Source organism: Piliocolobus tephrosceles, chromosome 11, assembly GCF_002776525.5.
Source record: "Piliocolobus tephrosceles isolate RC106 chromosome 11, ASM277652v3, whole genome shotgun sequence".
Lineage (NCBI taxonomy): Eukaryota > Metazoa > Chordata > Mammalia > Primates > Cercopithecidae > Piliocolobus > Piliocolobus tephrosceles.
Genome location: NC_045444.1, coordinates 63,311,260 through 63,328,229, shown reverse-complemented (window position 1 = coordinate 63,328,229; position 16,970 = coordinate 63,311,260). Strand labels below are relative to the sequence as shown.

Here is a 16,970-nt window from a genome sequence, read left to right as displayed (position 1 = left end):
AAACACACAAACACACCATCCCAGCTGATCTTGTCTCACACACACACACACGCACACACTCACACACACACACCACCCAACTGATCTTGTCAAGCCAGACTTTCTCTTCAGATCTTGCCCTCCTCTTCCCAAACTTTCTTCCTGAATCTCTCCATCCCCAATGTCTCCACCCTAATACAAATCACCCTCATTTCTTTGCCTGGATTCTAGGCAGGTCCCAGTAGCCTTCTGACTGGTCTTTGCCATCTATTCTTTTCTCTGATCCTTTCTCCATTTTGCACTCAAACTGACCTTTCAAAACTATGTTGCTTCCTGGCGTGTAAGGGTAATGACCCAAATCATGAATGGGGCCTACAAGGCCATGCACAAAGAGGTTTTCACCCACCCGCTTAGCTTTCTCACTCTTCATTGGCCACCCACACTGGTGGTGCTACCCTGAACACTCTTCCCCTGCCCTCAACCCCGAACTCCAGCTTCTGCCCTCACTCTTCCTTTAGCACTCAGTTCAAATGTGACTTCTTCAAAAAAGAATTCCTAATATCCCAGACTGTTAACTGTTCCCCTAGCATCTTCACTTCTTTACACTGCCTATTACAGTTGAGGTTATGTAATTAGTTGCTGTTTAAAGACTGTGTCCCTAGTCAGAATATAGATTTTGTGAACTCAGAAGCTACGGCTGTCTTGTTCACTGCTTTGTCCACAGCATTTATCCCAATGCCCAGCACACAATGGGGTTCATTAAATATTTGATGAACGGATAGCCACATTCATGTTATAGAGATACATATGGCTTCTTCCTTGACACGTGGGTTCTGGAACAGAAAGAACCTGGCCTGTTCCGTATCGTATTCTTATTCTTTTAACTTTGGTTTGGTTTGATTATATTTATCCTCTGTGTTTACATTTTGTTTTGAAAAGGCAAGAAAGAACCCTCAAGTGGAATTGCTGCTGGCAGTTGGAGCCACACCAGTGTTCTCAGAATACACCCTGTCCTTTCCAATTTCCTTCATATGATGTAACCACCAACAGTCTCGGAGTAACAAGTCAAATTCTGATTCTCAGTCTGCTGAAGTAAGATCCCTCGTGGCCGCAGTCACACTCCACTTTCTCTCTGAAAGCCTGTCTGTTCTTGTCAGAACTTCTCTCTTCTTGCTAAAGCATTTCATTTTCACCTCTAACGGTTATATTGTCTAGCTTTTTATTATAGTTGTTTTGATACCCATCTACCCAACCTACTAAACTCTGTGCTCTCTGAGGACAGGTACACCAAACTGATAAAATGTCTGAATCACCTGTGTATTCTCAGTATCTAGCACAATGTTAGGTGTTTATTAAACACAATTAAATTTTTCATTAGTATAGTAGCAGAGTGACTGGGGTAAAGTCCTTTAGTTTTATCATTTCCATTCATCAGTTCCATTATATATTCTCCCTCGCTTCCACCAAGAAGTACAGAGAATAAAGACATCCTATTCTCTCTTCCCTTCCTATGAAAGGTTTCCAAAATTACTGAGAAAGAAGAAAGAACTGGGGAAGCTTATGTAAGTAGAGAACAAAGAGAATAATGCCAATAAATACATACATTGTTTAAAGCCCTGCAGCTCTTCCTCAGATCAGATGATAAGAAGTTCAGAGTGCCAGGAGCATCTGGCAAAGGGTGTCTGCTGAAACTGATGCCTCAAAAGAAAAAAAAAGAAAAGAAAGCAATAGTCCATGTGATGATAAATGGAACATTCCTTATTGTTGATTCTTAGAAAGACAGTACCATACATTGTATGCTTTATAGTGGAAATTATTTTTCCTAACGTATAAACATCTAAAAATAATATATTCAGCCCAGGCGCTGTGGTTCACAGCTGTAATCCCAGCACTTTGGGAAGCCAGTGCAGGAGGATTGCTTGAGGCCAACTGTTCAATACCAGCCTGGGCAACATAGTGAGACCATGTCTCTACAGAAAAAAATTTAAAAATTAGCCAGGCACAGTGGCCCATACCTGTAGTCCTAGCTATTCAGGAGACTGAGGCAAGGAGAATCGCTTGAGCCCAGGAGGTTGAGAATACAGTGAGCTATGACCATGTGACTGCACTGTACCCTGTCTCAAAAATAAATAAATAAAAATAGCATATTTACTGAAAGCAAATATATATACCTGGAAATATAGGTTCTAAACCCATTTCTGCCTCTCTCTAGCAGGGTGACCTTCGTCAAGTCAGATTATCATCTATAGGTAGTTATGCTGCATATGGGGCCTTTCGTTACAGATTTAAAAATAGAAACCCTCCTAAAGCAAATTCCTTTTATTTAAACCAGCCCTCATGGAACCAAATGTTTTCATGGGAAGGATACAGTCAGGCCATGACTGTCAATGAGAAACAAAATTGATGCCATTATTGAAGATATGATATGATATCATATCTAGGGAAACAAATCTTCTTGTCAGTTGTTCATTAATTTCCATTCAGGTGTTTCTCTGTTTTCTTCAGTTCAGCTGGTACTTATTAAAAGCGTGTTACTCAAAAGAAATAACCTAATATGGCAGAATTGTGCATCAGGCAACCAGTGCTTTAAATCTTGACTGTACTACTACAAGTTGTATGATCTTAGACACTTTATAATAGTGACAATTGCCAACTACTGAGCGTCTACTCTCTGCTCACTGTGCTAGGCTCTTTACAGGTGCTATTTCCTTTAGTTCTCACAAAGCCCGTCATGATAAATGCTATTAGCCTCATTATACAGATAACTCAAATGCGACTTGAAAAGGTTAAGTAATTTGCCACAAGTCACATAGCTGGTATAGTAAGTGAGATTCCAAAGTCCTTGCTTTTTTTCCAAAGAGCAAGAGCTTTCCAAAGTGCTTTTTTGCAAAGAGTCCTGGGGGAATTCTTTGCTCAAATTTTTCCAACCATAAAGTTAGGAAATTTAGTTACTTGACCTGCAGGAGTGATAGTGAATAAATGTAACTTTTTTGTTGATTTTTTGTAATGGATTTTTTTTTTTTTTTTTTTTTTTTTGAGACATGATCTCACTCTGTCACTCAGGCTGGAGTACAGCAGCATGATCATGACTATTTTTTGTAGCAACAGAGTTTTGCTATGTTGTCCAGGCTGGTCTCAAACTCCTGGGCTCAAGCCATCTGCCCACCTCGGTTTCCCAAAGTGCCGAGATTACAGGCATGAGTCACCATAGTAGGCCTATAATGGAAAATTTTTATCATACACAAGAATAGAGAGACTAATTCAGTAACCAATCCCACAGCCACAAAGATCATCACTTCATAACCACTCTTATTTCATCTACACCCATTCACTTTTCTCTTTACCTCAACACCCAATGGATTCTTGTGAAGCAGCCCAGCTATATTATTTGATCTGTAAATATTTTAGTATTTATCATGAAAGGGAAAGACTTTTTAAAAACATAATCCTGATCCTTTTGTAGTTCATAAGCGTGATGATTGGGTGTTCACATGCATGTGTGAGATGTGCCACCCTTGAACCTCGTTATGTCATCAGCACATTACCCGTCTGACATGAAAAATAATAATAATACCAATACCATTAGCATACCTTAAAAATTAACAAGTATTCCTTAATATCATAAAATGACCAAAGTTTGTGTTTCTTTCATTTTCTCCTTTAAAAAAAAATAGTTTAATATATTTTAATAGCAAACTTACAGGAATAGGACAGAAGACAGACATTAAAAACCTGTACTTCCATGTAGGACAACTCAGAAAAGTACAGTGAATGCACAGAATCAACTGTATTATCAAATGCTACTAACATTATTTAGTTGCCATGAATAAGAAATTTGCTTGTTTTTAAAAAGTCCAAATGCTGGCATTGTCCAGAAAATTTTAACAGGTTTATTTATATTGTTATAAAGTTGAACTGCTGGCCAGGTGCAGTGGCTCATACCTGTAATCCCAGCATTTTGGGAGAGTGAGGCAGGCAGATTGCCTGAGGTCAGTAGTTCGTGACCAGCCTGGCCAACATGGTGAAACTCTGCTTCTACTAAAAAATATGAAAATTAGTTGGGCATGGTGGCGGGTGCCTGTAATCCCAACTACTTGGGAGGCTGAGGCAGGGGAATCGCTTGAACCCAGGAGGTGGAGGTTGCAGCAAGCCGAGATTGTGCTGTTGCACTCCAGCCTGGGTAACGAGAAACTCTGTCTCAAAAAAAAAAAAAAGTTGAACTGCTAAAACTTGTTCACTGAAACATTTTGACTTGCATTAATGCTTTGTGTCCTTGCATTTTTAAAATTTGTTATTGATACACAATAGTGCATATTTTTATTGTACATGTGAAAATTTGATACATTCATATAATCAAATCTGTGTCCCTGCATTTATATTGAAAATTCATACACAAATGAATATGGAGAAATTGCCAGTACCTGATTTCTGCCTTCTGTTTTTCCACTTGTCACTGTATAGGTACCATTTGACCTCATGGGGAAAAAAATCTAACATTCACAACTACCAGTGTCAGGAAGAAGAGAGAGAGAGAAGAATGAAATGTTTTCCATCACAGTGAATTCTTAAGCATGTTCTTCACGTACGTTATGTACTAGCTGGATGCCTTTTGCCATAATTGTTACACATGTGGCATGGAGGACACATAGGTTGTTATCTTCAAAAAGGCCAGCCAAATAGGCCTCCCTTGCCTTCACAAAGCACCAATGGCTGTGCTCTGGAAGCACAGATCTGGTTTGAGTCCTGAGAAATTTCTTGCACCAGATGCTGGAAGGAAAGTTAGCAAATCAGGAGTTGATAGACTTCAGATAATATTTAATTTTATAGAGTACCACAGTACCAGTGCAGCAGTATCTCAGTGATGAAGTTTCTTCAGCACTCCAGTAGAGGGTGAACTCTTGCAAGTGACTTTTGTATCCAGTAACTTCCTGAATGCTTTACCACTGATAGCTTTGTGGGCCATAGTATGGAAATCTTTCTTACCTCCTTCTCTTTCCACTGGAGCTCAGTGAGCTAGAGGCAGCTTGTAATCTCTCTCTCTCTGTGTCTGACAATTTGGTCATTAAAGCTTTATTTGCAGTTTTTTTTGTGTGTGTGTATCCCAAGGTAGTATATTCCGCTAGGAGCATAGTCAAATTACTGGGTTCTAATATCACTGATAATCAAAATATTAAAACAGTTGAAACCAATCAGAATGGACAGCCCCCTGCTATGATCTAACCCTTTAGTTATTGGCCCATAAGAATGAGGGGTGGGAAAGGGTGATATCTCAGGGCAGCAGTAGTTCACCAACCTATATGTTGTTTAACAACCCAACATTGTTTCAGTGTTTTGTTTTGTTTTGTTTTGTTTTGTTTTGTTTTGTAACGGTGTCTCTGCTCTGTCACCCAGACTGGAGTGCAGTGTGAACATGGTTCACTGCAGCCTCAACTTCCTGGGCTCCACCTCAGCCTCCCAGTAGCCGGGACTACAGGAATGCACCACCACGCCTGGCTAAGTTTTTGTAGTTCACCCCGTTGCCCAGACTGATCTTGAACTCCTGGCCTCAAGTGATCTTCCTGCCTTGGCCCCCGAAAGTACTGGGATTACAGGCATGAGTCACCACACCCGGCCTGTTTCAAACACTGGGAATACCATCCTCTGCATACTGACTTGTTACAAACCCTGGTATCTTTAAGTTCCTTTCTAGCTCCGACAGGAATGTAAATAGTCACTTAATGGAGATACCCTTTTCCTGCTCCCTAACACTAGTAGTCTTTATATACATAAACACACATACATATAAACTTTACAGTAACACAAATGATTATTTCCTATAGTTCTGGAAGTTCTGGCAAGTAAAATAACAACAAAATAGAAATATGAGTTACAACTATTAGGAAACGAAATTATTAGTATTTAGAACAAATATAATTAGATACCTAAAGCAAAACTAACAAAAAATAAGAATAAGCAAATTATGAGTACAAACTTGTAGGCCAAACAAGTCTAAAAATCTATTGTGGGGCCAGCTACAGTGCTGGCAGACCTGGATCAATCAGTAATTATAAATGAAGTTAAATATAATTAAATATATAATTTAAATATAATTAATTATCTAACTTTCAGCTCTTCTGACTTAATTCCACTAAAATTCTTAAGAATTACTTGCTCTGGCAGATATCTGTGCGATTGCCTTCACTAACAGCACTCTTTCCTAAGGAGTATATCCTCATCTCCCACCACCATCCACACGGCTACAGCCAGAACTTTTCTGTGTTTACATGATCCTACTTTCCTGGCCATACTTGATAAATCAGGGATAGGTGCACCTGATCTAAGCCAGTACAGTAAGAGGCCTTCCTCTGGATTTTTTCAAACTGGAATGAAGAAAGAGAGACAGCCACATGGTTCTTAAAGGACACTGACCCAAATAGCTGTTGGTAACCGTGTTTTCTGCTTTGGGCAGATTCTTCAGCAGTGAGAGCAGATGAAGCTGATATGCAGAGAAGGGCCAAGCCAATTGTCAAAGGGAATTTTGATGGCAGTGGGGTTTCTGAGGTAGAACTATAGTTCTGCTCATCTCTTTGTTTGGCTTTATAACCCTTCTTTGGAACCCATAAGCCAATAATTTCTCATTTTTATCAAAGAAATTCAAATTAGGTTTCTATCACTTGCTATCAAAAGAATTACCACTTCATTGACAAAAGGAAATGCATAGAATAAATTTTCTACAAGTAATAGATTTATATTTGAGGCATATTCATTTTACTGTATACAGATCTTTTCAATTCCCTCACTATTATCAACTTCTAAAAATGTGGAATTTTCATAGATTTTTGATTATGTGATAAAAAATAAAACTTGGACGTTTAGGGTCTAGGGTGTGGTAAGAGAGGCGGGAGATAAGTTTGGAAAGGTAAATTGAGATTACAATATATAGGGCCTTAAATGTCATGTGAAGTTTAGACTTTATCCTGCAGGTAATGGGGATCCATTTGGCAAATTTTCAAGCAGGGGAAGGATATGTTTAGATAAATAATTCTGCTGGCAATTTGGAGCCTCAATAAAATGGGGAGAAAATAAAAACAGCTTAATAGGTGCTTGTGCTGGAAACCTAATTACATAAAAGTTATTCCAGGTGTCCAAGGCAGGGTTGATGAGAGAATCACTTAGGAAAGTTACGCTGGAAATTGTTGGGAAATGGAAGGATTCAAGAGACATTTGAAAGGTAGAATTGGTACTACTGAATGACCACTTGGACACAGGGGATGAAAATGAGGAAATATAGGACTATGACTAGATGGGGATGCCATCAACACAGGAAAAGGAGGAGGAACAGATTTGAGAAGACACTATTCTGAGTATCACCACTCACTTTTATGATACTTCTAGCAGGTATGGAGCTAAAATGTATGATGTCCCATTGTAGCACTCACATTATACCTTGGCAGGTTGTTTGTACTTTATTGTATTTGCTGCATAATGTAGGATGCCAAAGTAATCATTACATTCTGGAAGTTAGGAGTCCTACTTGGTCTCTGATGAGGAAGGCATTAACTGTGATTTCTGTCACATGCTGGTGTATACTGGTCTGGGAGAAATCTTTGATTTAATGAATAGAATTAAACATAATTGTAGCCACCTTAAAATTCTGTATATCGCATATAGAGAATACCATTAACTCGTTTTCTACTCTGCCTTCCTCTACTTTCATGATTAAGGGCAGAAGAATTAAAATTTTATAGTGAAATAAGATTGGATAGATATGATGAAGTAATGTGAGGCTCACATTTTCAAAGTAAATATTTCTGTGTTCAAAGCAATTCACCAGAGGGCCACTTTCCCTGTACCTTCCCTGAAGAACTAAAAGCTCTAGTCCACCTGATTTTTAAAGCAAAATTATCAAATGCCAGCAATGTAACTTGTTCTGTGTTAAAAACAGAACTAGACACAGTCCTTATCCTTGAGGACTAGCTCACTATCATTCCAATATTTTTTGGAAAGTGTGAAATTGCGATTTGCAGATGGTGACTTTGCCAAAATTGAAAGCTTAGTAGCTCACATACACTTGCGTGAGTACCTAACATCTTTATAATTCTGACAACACTAATGAGCTACAGGAAACACTGGCCAAATTCTGCTTGGTTTGGTTTCCATTCTTTTGCTAAATCCCTTATATCAGCACTGACCAATAAAAATATAAAGCAAGCCATGTTTGTGATTTTAAATTTTCTAATAGCCATATTTTTTTAAAGTATAAAGAAACATGTAAAATACATTTTAATAGACTTTTTAAAAAACTTTATTTTTAGAGCAGTTTTAGGTTCACAGCAAAATTAAGAGGAATGTACAGAGACTCCTTATATACCCCTTGCCCCTGCACATGCATAGCCTACCCCATTATCAATATCCCCCACCAGAGTGGTAGATGTTTTATAACTGATGAGCCTACATTGGAACACTCAAAGTCCACAGTTTACTTTAGGGTTCACTCTTGGTGGTGTGCATTCTATGAGTCTGGAGAACTTTATGACCTATATCCAGCATTATAGTATCACACAGAGTAGCTTCATTGCCGTAAAAATCCTCTGTGCTCCACCAGTTCATCCCTCCCTCCACCCTAATCCCAGGCAACCACTGATCTTTTTACTGTCTCCAGAGTTTTGCCTTCTCCAGAATTTCATATGGGTGGAATCACACAGTATGTACAACCTTCTCAGATTGTCTTCTTTATGAAATTAATTTTAATACTGTATTTTCTTTAACCAAAATTGTTTAATGTGATTACTTTAACATGGAATCAATATTTAAATATTACTAATTAAATATTTTACATTCTCTTTTCATACTGTCTTCTAAATATATGCCAGATATATATCTATATATCTATATCTATATACCAGATATATATCTGGTATCTAAATATATACCAGATATATATCTATATCTGGTGTATATTTACACCAAAATCTGGTAAATTTACACCGGATTTTGAAGACTTACAGCATATCTTAATTCAGACTAGCCAGATTTCAACTTGATCATCACATGACTAGTGACTACTGTATTAGACAGTGCAACGTTAGATACAAGTCACAACTGGAGACATCTTTCAAAGATTTAAGCTGCCTGTCCCTTAATTTAACAATGAATACAATGTCCTTTACCCTGTTTGCCACTTATAGGTGGAAGGCCACTCCAAGTCTAAGGGAGAAAGGTAATATGATGGAAATTACAAATATACATTCTAATATTTAATCTTTTTTCATTCAAGCATCTATCCTGCCATTCAGTTTTCCATGCTTTGAAGAATGGAAAATGGTGATACTTTTCTGTCATGATGAGTAATGGATTAGATAATAGGGAAGAGTGGAGTTGCCATTATATTGAATTTATTCTCAATTACAGAAGTCACGTGCTATTTTGGAGAGAGCACCAGTTTAAGAGGAGAATTTGAGCCTTTATTCTGGTAGACACTATATGGCCTGAGACAGATCAAGTCAATTTTTTGGATATTTTCTTATTCTCTAAAGTGAGATTGAACTAGTTCAGTGGCTTTTAAACCATACTCAGGGGAACGTAAGAGTTTATACGGGAAGAATGAGAGTGAGGAAGGATTTAGGAGGAATTTTTCATGCACACACACACATACACACATACACACACACACTGGCAGATTCAACCACTGCTGGATCAAGTTTATTGGATGTACACATTAATCTTCAGTGTAAGTTCCAGAACTAATTAAAATTGTAAACATGATAACTAGATAATTTGATCATATCTACTTTCCTTTTCAATGATAATATGAGATATAATGTTCACATCCTCTGGCCCATTTCTAGAGGTCCTTTCATGTACTTTTTACTCAGACTTCCTTGTGACCAATCTTAACCCTTCCAAGTCACTGGTCAAGTTACCAAACTATTAGCCACTGCTAATTCCAGGCAAACTGAACAATGAGATACATATTATTTCAATTTCTGCCCATTTTGAGGATTACCCCTTTTTTTTCTTTTTCTTTTTTGTTTTATAGATTGAGATGGGGTCTCGCTGTTTTGACCAGGCTGGTCTCAAACTCCTGGCCTCAAGTAGTCCTCTTATCTTAGCCTCCCAAAGTGCTGGGATTACAGGCATGAGTCACCGTGCCCGGCCAAGGATCGTCCTTTCTCCTGGTCTTTGTGGGTCTTGGAGTGAGCTGTAAATGCTAAAGCAACCCACTTCAAGCCAAGAAAAAAGGATCTGTAAACCAAGATTTTAATTTTTTCCTCTCAAATCAATTGGACATAGTGAATACCCCATGAGACACTCACACGTAAGCTAGGGAGGGGCAGCAGTGTGACAGATGTAAGTAGCAGGAGAATACAAGGAACGTGCTCACTAAACTTACTCATCCTCAGGACTATCCAGGCCTAGTGAGTTATGAGCCTGAATTAACACCTGGATCCTGATAGGCAGTTATGACTGCAAAGTCACTTGGTGTCTCAGGCTTAGGTGTTCCACTGGGACCTAGTAGCAAGCCTCTAAAATCCAAAGAGTTCCACCAAAATAGTGCCTCTTCATATTGGTAAGGAGCTCAGGTACAACAGTTTATCTCTCACTTTAGAATTACAGCCAAACATGTTCTGTAGACCACTGGACCTTTGAAAAATTCCCACTCGAACTCTCACATGTCTTTTTCAAGGTGTCCAAGGAATTTATTGCTTTCTACTCTTTTGTCCCCACCTGTATAGGATGAATAATCTGATATCATGTGAGATGAGGAAATAAGAAGCTTTCTGCTGACTTCATTGCGACCCAGGGTCCAAAAGGTGATGTAATCCTGTGGCAAGAAGGTAAAGCTATATTCTTGTCTGTACCAGATGAAAGTGAACTATTTCTGCTTCATCATTCACAACTGTCCTAATAAATGGCCACAAGTCCCTTTGTATTCCAGGAGGTAGATTCAAGTAGGCACTTCCTTGAGGGTATTCAGATTTCCTTTAACTGTGTCTGAGAACTGATTTGCATCTGGAAATTGGATACTGTCTCTCTTGTCTAGACATGAAGGTTTTGTGTTTGTTTGCTTGTTTGCTATACAAATCAAGTAGGACCTTAGTGACTTCTTATTTATTTCAGTCCTGGGGACTCCATGATCAGTTAGTCACCTCCCATGAATCCATGAGTCAGAGCATTCTGATTTTCACACTGACCCTACTACCTTTCAACTTAGCCCCATGCAAATGTGCTATCTAGACCATGTCGCTCTGGGATCCTGCCATCCCTCTGAAAGTCAGTAAGCCAAATTCAACTGTAACCTCTTTTCAGCATCATTGCTGGTCTACATGAAATGTTCTCTAAATCACGTTTCAAATATGCTGACCCTTCCCTCAGATTTGTTTCTCAAGGCCTTTGTAAAGAGTGTTTTCTGGACCTTTTTATCATTTTTATTTTAATTAGAGACAGGGTCTCGATATGTTGCCCAGGCTGGCCTCAAACTCCTGGGTGAAGTGATCCTCCCACTTCAGCCTCCCAAGTAGCTGGCACAGGTGTGAGCCACTGCACCTGGCTAGATCCTTTTTTGGAAGACACAATTGAGGTGGGTGGTTGGTTCAGATATGACAAATCTAATCCAGCATTCCTGTCTCCTAAAATCTAAAAATGTGTTCCTTTACATTTTACCTAAGAGATTTGCATCTCAACTTTATTTTGTGTGACTCACCCCTCAGTCTAAATTTCGATGAACATTTAGCAGAGCAAACAATTATTCCTAGCTTCTCAAACTAGAATAATCCAGAATCTCTTGTAAGCCCTATTAGTAAATTCAACCCAATCTCAAATTGTGTCCTCTTCTTCATTCAACATTCTTAAAATCTATTCTAACTCACATCCCACAGATTAATTAGCAAAGTTCTTCCATTCCTTTGTTCCTTGATACATAGCTTACTAAACTTCACTTTGTAAACTGGCCTCTTGAAGCACACTAGAATTTTCTGGGGGGTTGGGGCGGGGGACACAGTCTTGCTCTGTCGCCCAGGCTGGAGTACAGTGGCATGATCTTGGCTCACCACAACCTCCACCTCCTGGGTTCAAGCAATTATCCCTGCCTCAGCCTCGCGAGTAGCTGGGATTACAGGCACCCGCCATCATCCCTGGCTAATTTTTGTATTTTTTAGTAGAGACAGGGTTTCGCCATATTGGCCAGGCTGGTCTCAAACTCCTGACCTCAGGTGATCCGCCCATCTCAGCCTCCCAAAGTGCTGGGATTACAGGTGTGAGCCACCGCGCCCAGCGAATTTGACTCTAATTGCAGATCTGGAGATAGTGCAGAGTAAGAGTAGGATATAAGAGAACCTCTTATAAGGTAACTCCCTCAAACTAGGGAGTTTCAGCCTCTTCAAACACAGGAGAAATAGCTTTATACATAAAAGCTTCAGCTGCAAAGAAGGCTGAGTTTGGGGGCAAGGAGTCTCTGCATTCTTCAAATTCTCCCCTATATAGCATTTTAACTTTAAAGGTCTTACTCTTTCGGAATCAGCACTTTAACACATGCTCTTCTAAGACCCCAGGTAAGGAAGTGAATTTGACTGATTTGCAAATCAGCAATTGACAAGAACAAATATTGGTTTATAACTATCTCCATCCTGGGGCTATAAAAGTTTCTTTTAACAAATTCATACTTGGGTTTCAGTTCATGTTTTAAGATGAGAATTTAGAGATTTTCATTTGTTAATGTCTTCAAATGAAACAGCTAGCCTTAGCACCCAGCTCTTTTTTTTTTTTTTTTTTTTTTTTTTTTGTGAGACGGAGTCTGGCTCTGTCGCCCAGGCTGGAGTACAGTGGTGCGATCTCAGCTCACTGCAAGCTCCGCCTCCCGGGTTTACGCCATTCTCCTGCCTCAACCTCCCGAGTAGCTGGGACTACAGGCGCCCGCCACCTCGCCCGGCTAGTTTTTTGTATTTTTTTAGTAGAGACGGGGTTTCACTGTGTTAGCCAGGATGGTCTCGATCTCTGGACCTCATGATCCGCCCGTCTCGGCCTCCCAAAGTGCTGGGATTACAGGCTTGAGCCACCACGCCCGGCCAGCTCTTGAATTCCTCATTTCCTTCATACTGTTCTGTGAAAACAGCAATTCTGTCCCCCACGGTCTTGTCTTTAATACCCAACTCAATCCTAATCCTCACAGGCATTAATTTCATTAGCTATTTTACTACTACAGGCTGTGGGTTTCCAGAGTCTCATCTTTGAATATTAATTGGTTTTTATTATCTTCAAACACAATGAGTCTGCATACCCAGATTCTCCTGATTTCCCTGAAAGTCTGCTGTTTGTAACTGAATCCCCATTACCAGTTTCTGTACAAGTCAGAATTTCTATTTGCAAGCATTAGTAACCAATTTTAGGTAGATTAAGTATAATGGAATTTATTGAAAGAGTAACAGTATCTATATACAAAATTCTATGGGAAAGTTAAAAATCAGTCTCAGGAATCAGACAGGAGCCAAAGGAGGCTGGCAGCAGATGAACCAGCCAAGGACCACTGTAGGAATAGTCTGATTAGAATGCTGCCAGAACTTGGTGCAGAACTGTTATAGGAAGAGCCTAAATAGAAACTAAGGACAGTGCCACCACCAGACGTTCTCTTCTCCTGAATTACTGACATCATCACTGTCTTGGTGGATAGCTTGATGGTCTCTGCATCTTTGCATCACTCCTTCTGGATTCAGTGTGGGAATCCCACTGGACAAACCAGTTATGTGCTGATGTCCTTGCTGTCTAGAAGAGGAAGATATGCCTTTTTTCAGTTTCTGTAACAGGAAAAGTGTTGAGATGCCAAATACTAAAACACACAAACACCAGACAAACAAACACATCCAGGACACCATCCTTGGGTTTGTTTCTGGACTCACTGTTTTATTGGCTTGTTTGTTTATTTTGCTGTCATTATGCTAGTGTTTTAATTTCAGTTGTATTATCTTTAAAAAAAAATCTGGCAGTTCAAATCCTCCTTCCTCTCAAATGGTTGTCTTTTTTTCTTAACTCTTTTCTGTTTAATTTTTCTCAATGAATTTCAGAACTCTTCTGTAAAGTTTCAAAAAAATATTCCGTTGTCATTTCCACTGGAATTGTATTATATTTATGAATATATTTGGGGAATAATTTTAAATTTTTTAAATGCCAAGTCTTCTTATCCAAGAACATGGTATGTCTCTATTTAAGCCTTGGCAATTTTATAGTTGTCTTCACATAGATTTGACACACTTATTAAGTTTATGTTTTTGTTATTCTGGGAATTACAATTTTTTCCACTTTGTTTTCTTTAAGAGTTTCAAAGCTCCCTTTTTGGACCACAGAAAATCTTAACATCTTATAACCTAACTATGCAAATAGCTCTATGATTCTAATTTCTCTTTTATTTTATTTTATTTATTTATTTATTTATTTTTGATGGAGTCTCACTCTGTCGCCTAGGCTCAAGTGCAGTGGCGCGATCTCGGCTCACTGCAAGCTCTGCCTCCCAGGTTCACGCCATTCTCCTGCCTCAGCCTCCCGAGTAGCTGGGACTACAGGCGCCCGCCACCATGCCCGGCTGATTTTTTTGTATTTTTAGTAGAGACGGGGTTTCACCATGTTAGCCAGGACGGTCTCGATCTCCTAGCCTCGTGATCCGCCCGCCTCGGCCTCCCAAAGTGCTGGGATTACAAGCGGGAGCCACCACACCCAGCCCTAATTTCTCTTTTAATCATTGAACTACCTTCTTCCTATGTTTATCCAGCTTTCCGTACCAAATTAAATCTCATACTTTGTAGTGTAAATTTTAGTTTGAAAGTTAAAGAATGTTTTCCAGGGGACTAAAACAGGAAAAAAACTGTCAACAGAATTGAATCAATTGGAAGACGGAGGCCACTGCACTAGTACTACAGTGCCCCCTAGTGGACACAAGGAAGCATGGGCATGGTTATACCAAGAATGACCCCAGTCTCTTTCTTCCACAGGCAATTAGTCAACTAGGTCAACACCTCTGGCTTCCAAAAAGGGAAATTGAGAAACAAAATGAAGAAATGACTGGCCCAAGTTCACATTGTCAACCCAAGGCTAAAATCCAAGATTCCTAACTCTCATTTTTCTTCCTTTTTGCTACCCTTGATTTCTTTTTTCTTCCTTCTTTTTCAAAATATATTGTGCTCTTATTATAAAGCAAAATTCTAGGAATACAGATATAAGGAAGATTTAGTCGTTGCCTTCAAATCTAGTTTTACTTCAAGCCTAATTTTTTTAGCCATTTTCAGGGAATGAATTTGTTGGGGAATGACCAAACAACTATGCAGGGGAAGGTTCTCAATCATCCACAAATTGACTCACAATATGATTAATTAATTATGAGTTTTAACTGGAAAGTACAATCACAAATGTGAAAATTGCCCTTGATCAGATTCAGACCATTTCATAAGGAGGTAAGGCATACTTTCAAATGGCCTGTATTAACCTTTATCTTATTTCTCCCTTGCAGATTCAAAACTGTGAGCTATCTTACAAAAAATACAAGAAGATATGGAAAGTTTTCATGAGTGCCTACCACCTAATCCCAAACACTGTCATTCATATGCGCGACATTGAGCAAATCTTTATTGAGGATCTATATGCCAGGTATGTGCTAAGCGCTGGGCTTAGTGTGGCAAAGTGAACAGATATGACCTTGAGGTTTCTGCTCTCACAAAGCTTGCAGTCTTCTATTTGTGTATGTGTAATTCTCTAAAGCTCAGGAAAGCTGTTTACCTCATTTTGCTTTGGCATCATATGTTTAGGCTATAGAAATCAGAGAGTATGCAAACATTTTCTAAAATTACTCTGCCCCACAAAAAGGGAGACACAAATAACAATTTGGGGCCAGATAGAACTGGATTTGAATTCCAAGCCTGCCCTTTACAAGCTATTAAACAAATGAAGTCTCTGAGCCCCTGTTGCTTTCATGAAGTGGAAATGATATGTATCTCTTGTAAGGGATCATATCTTTATTAATACCTAAATAGAGACATTACTTTTTGAGTCAAAAATATGAATTATATGGTCCATCTCCTAAAATGCAGAAAAATTATCAAAACAGAAGCATTATTAATATTGTTCACTTAGTTTCATCAAGAATGTCACTTTCCAGCATTAATACAGACAGATATTCTTTGCCATTGACTTTTTCCTTTTTTCAAATAAGGTGAAATGCTCTAACAATGGATGCCACTACAACAGAGCTTCTGTAAGGCTGTTAGTTTCTTTTTCCATGGATAGTTTCCATGGCCTTGCTCCACATAAACTAAGCCCCATTATTTCAGTTATGATGACTAAATCTAGTATGACCATTATTTGTCTGTATAAGGGATCTTGTAGTAATCTGTGTATAAACTTATCACTCCATCTATTTAATGATTTGACTAAGTCAAGGATCATATTTTATTTCCCTCTGTTCTCCCCTCCCAGTGGTACCTCACACAGAATTAGAGCACACTAAATGTGTGCTGAGTAAAAAGACTATCTTACTATGTGCTTTCTGACATGTAAGCTGAGAGAGAAAATTTGGCGTATGTTGTAGGTAAACTTACTTTGTTTTACCTGGGAGTAGCAAGTATCAAACAGATCATACTCCTGTTACAATCCTGCTAGAGGAAAAAAGTAGTTAAATTCCCCAATCTCTACTCAAACCAAAACAAAACTTCAAAAATATTGAGACACAGAGAGAAGGAATAGGATGGGGTCAGGGAGGACTGGTGTTTGTGCATGGTGTGCATGCAGCAGGCTAACGTCCCTTCCCTGTTGTAATAGCTCCGAATGTAAGTGCACACAACACCAGGTCTATGAAAAGCCCGGGGTTTAAAGGTCAAACAAGTTTGGGAAAGCTTGCCCAGCATTTTCCTCTCTTGCAAGTTGGCAGTGCATACTGGTAAATTAAAGCCTATAAAAACTGCTTAACATTGTTTTACCTTGTAGTCCCCAAATTCATTTGACCAACGTTTCACCTATAAACATCCCACAGATCT

The 16,970-nt window shown here is 39.0% G+C and overlaps 1 long non-coding RNA gene and 1 other non-coding gene across 4 annotated transcripts in view; both read left to right on the top strand.

The window, feature by feature from the left end:
• Nucleotides 1-16,970, top strand: part of LOC111542768 — a 100,067-nt gene that overhangs the window by 32,531 nt on the left and 50,566 nt on the right. For all 3 annotated transcript variants that reach the window (XR_002731653.2, XR_002731652.1, XR_002731654.1), the window contains exons 2-3: nucleotides 10,695-10,796; nucleotides 15,452-15,588. This is a non-coding gene — a long non-coding RNA (uncharacterized LOC111542768). The remainder of the gene's footprint in view (nucleotides 1-10,694; nucleotides 10,797-15,451; nucleotides 15,589-16,970) is intronic.
• On the top strand, nucleotides 3,431-3,534 carry LOC111542875. Its single transcript, XR_002731684.1, has one exon. It is a non-coding gene; the product is annotated as a small nucleolar RNA U13 (small nucleolar RNA).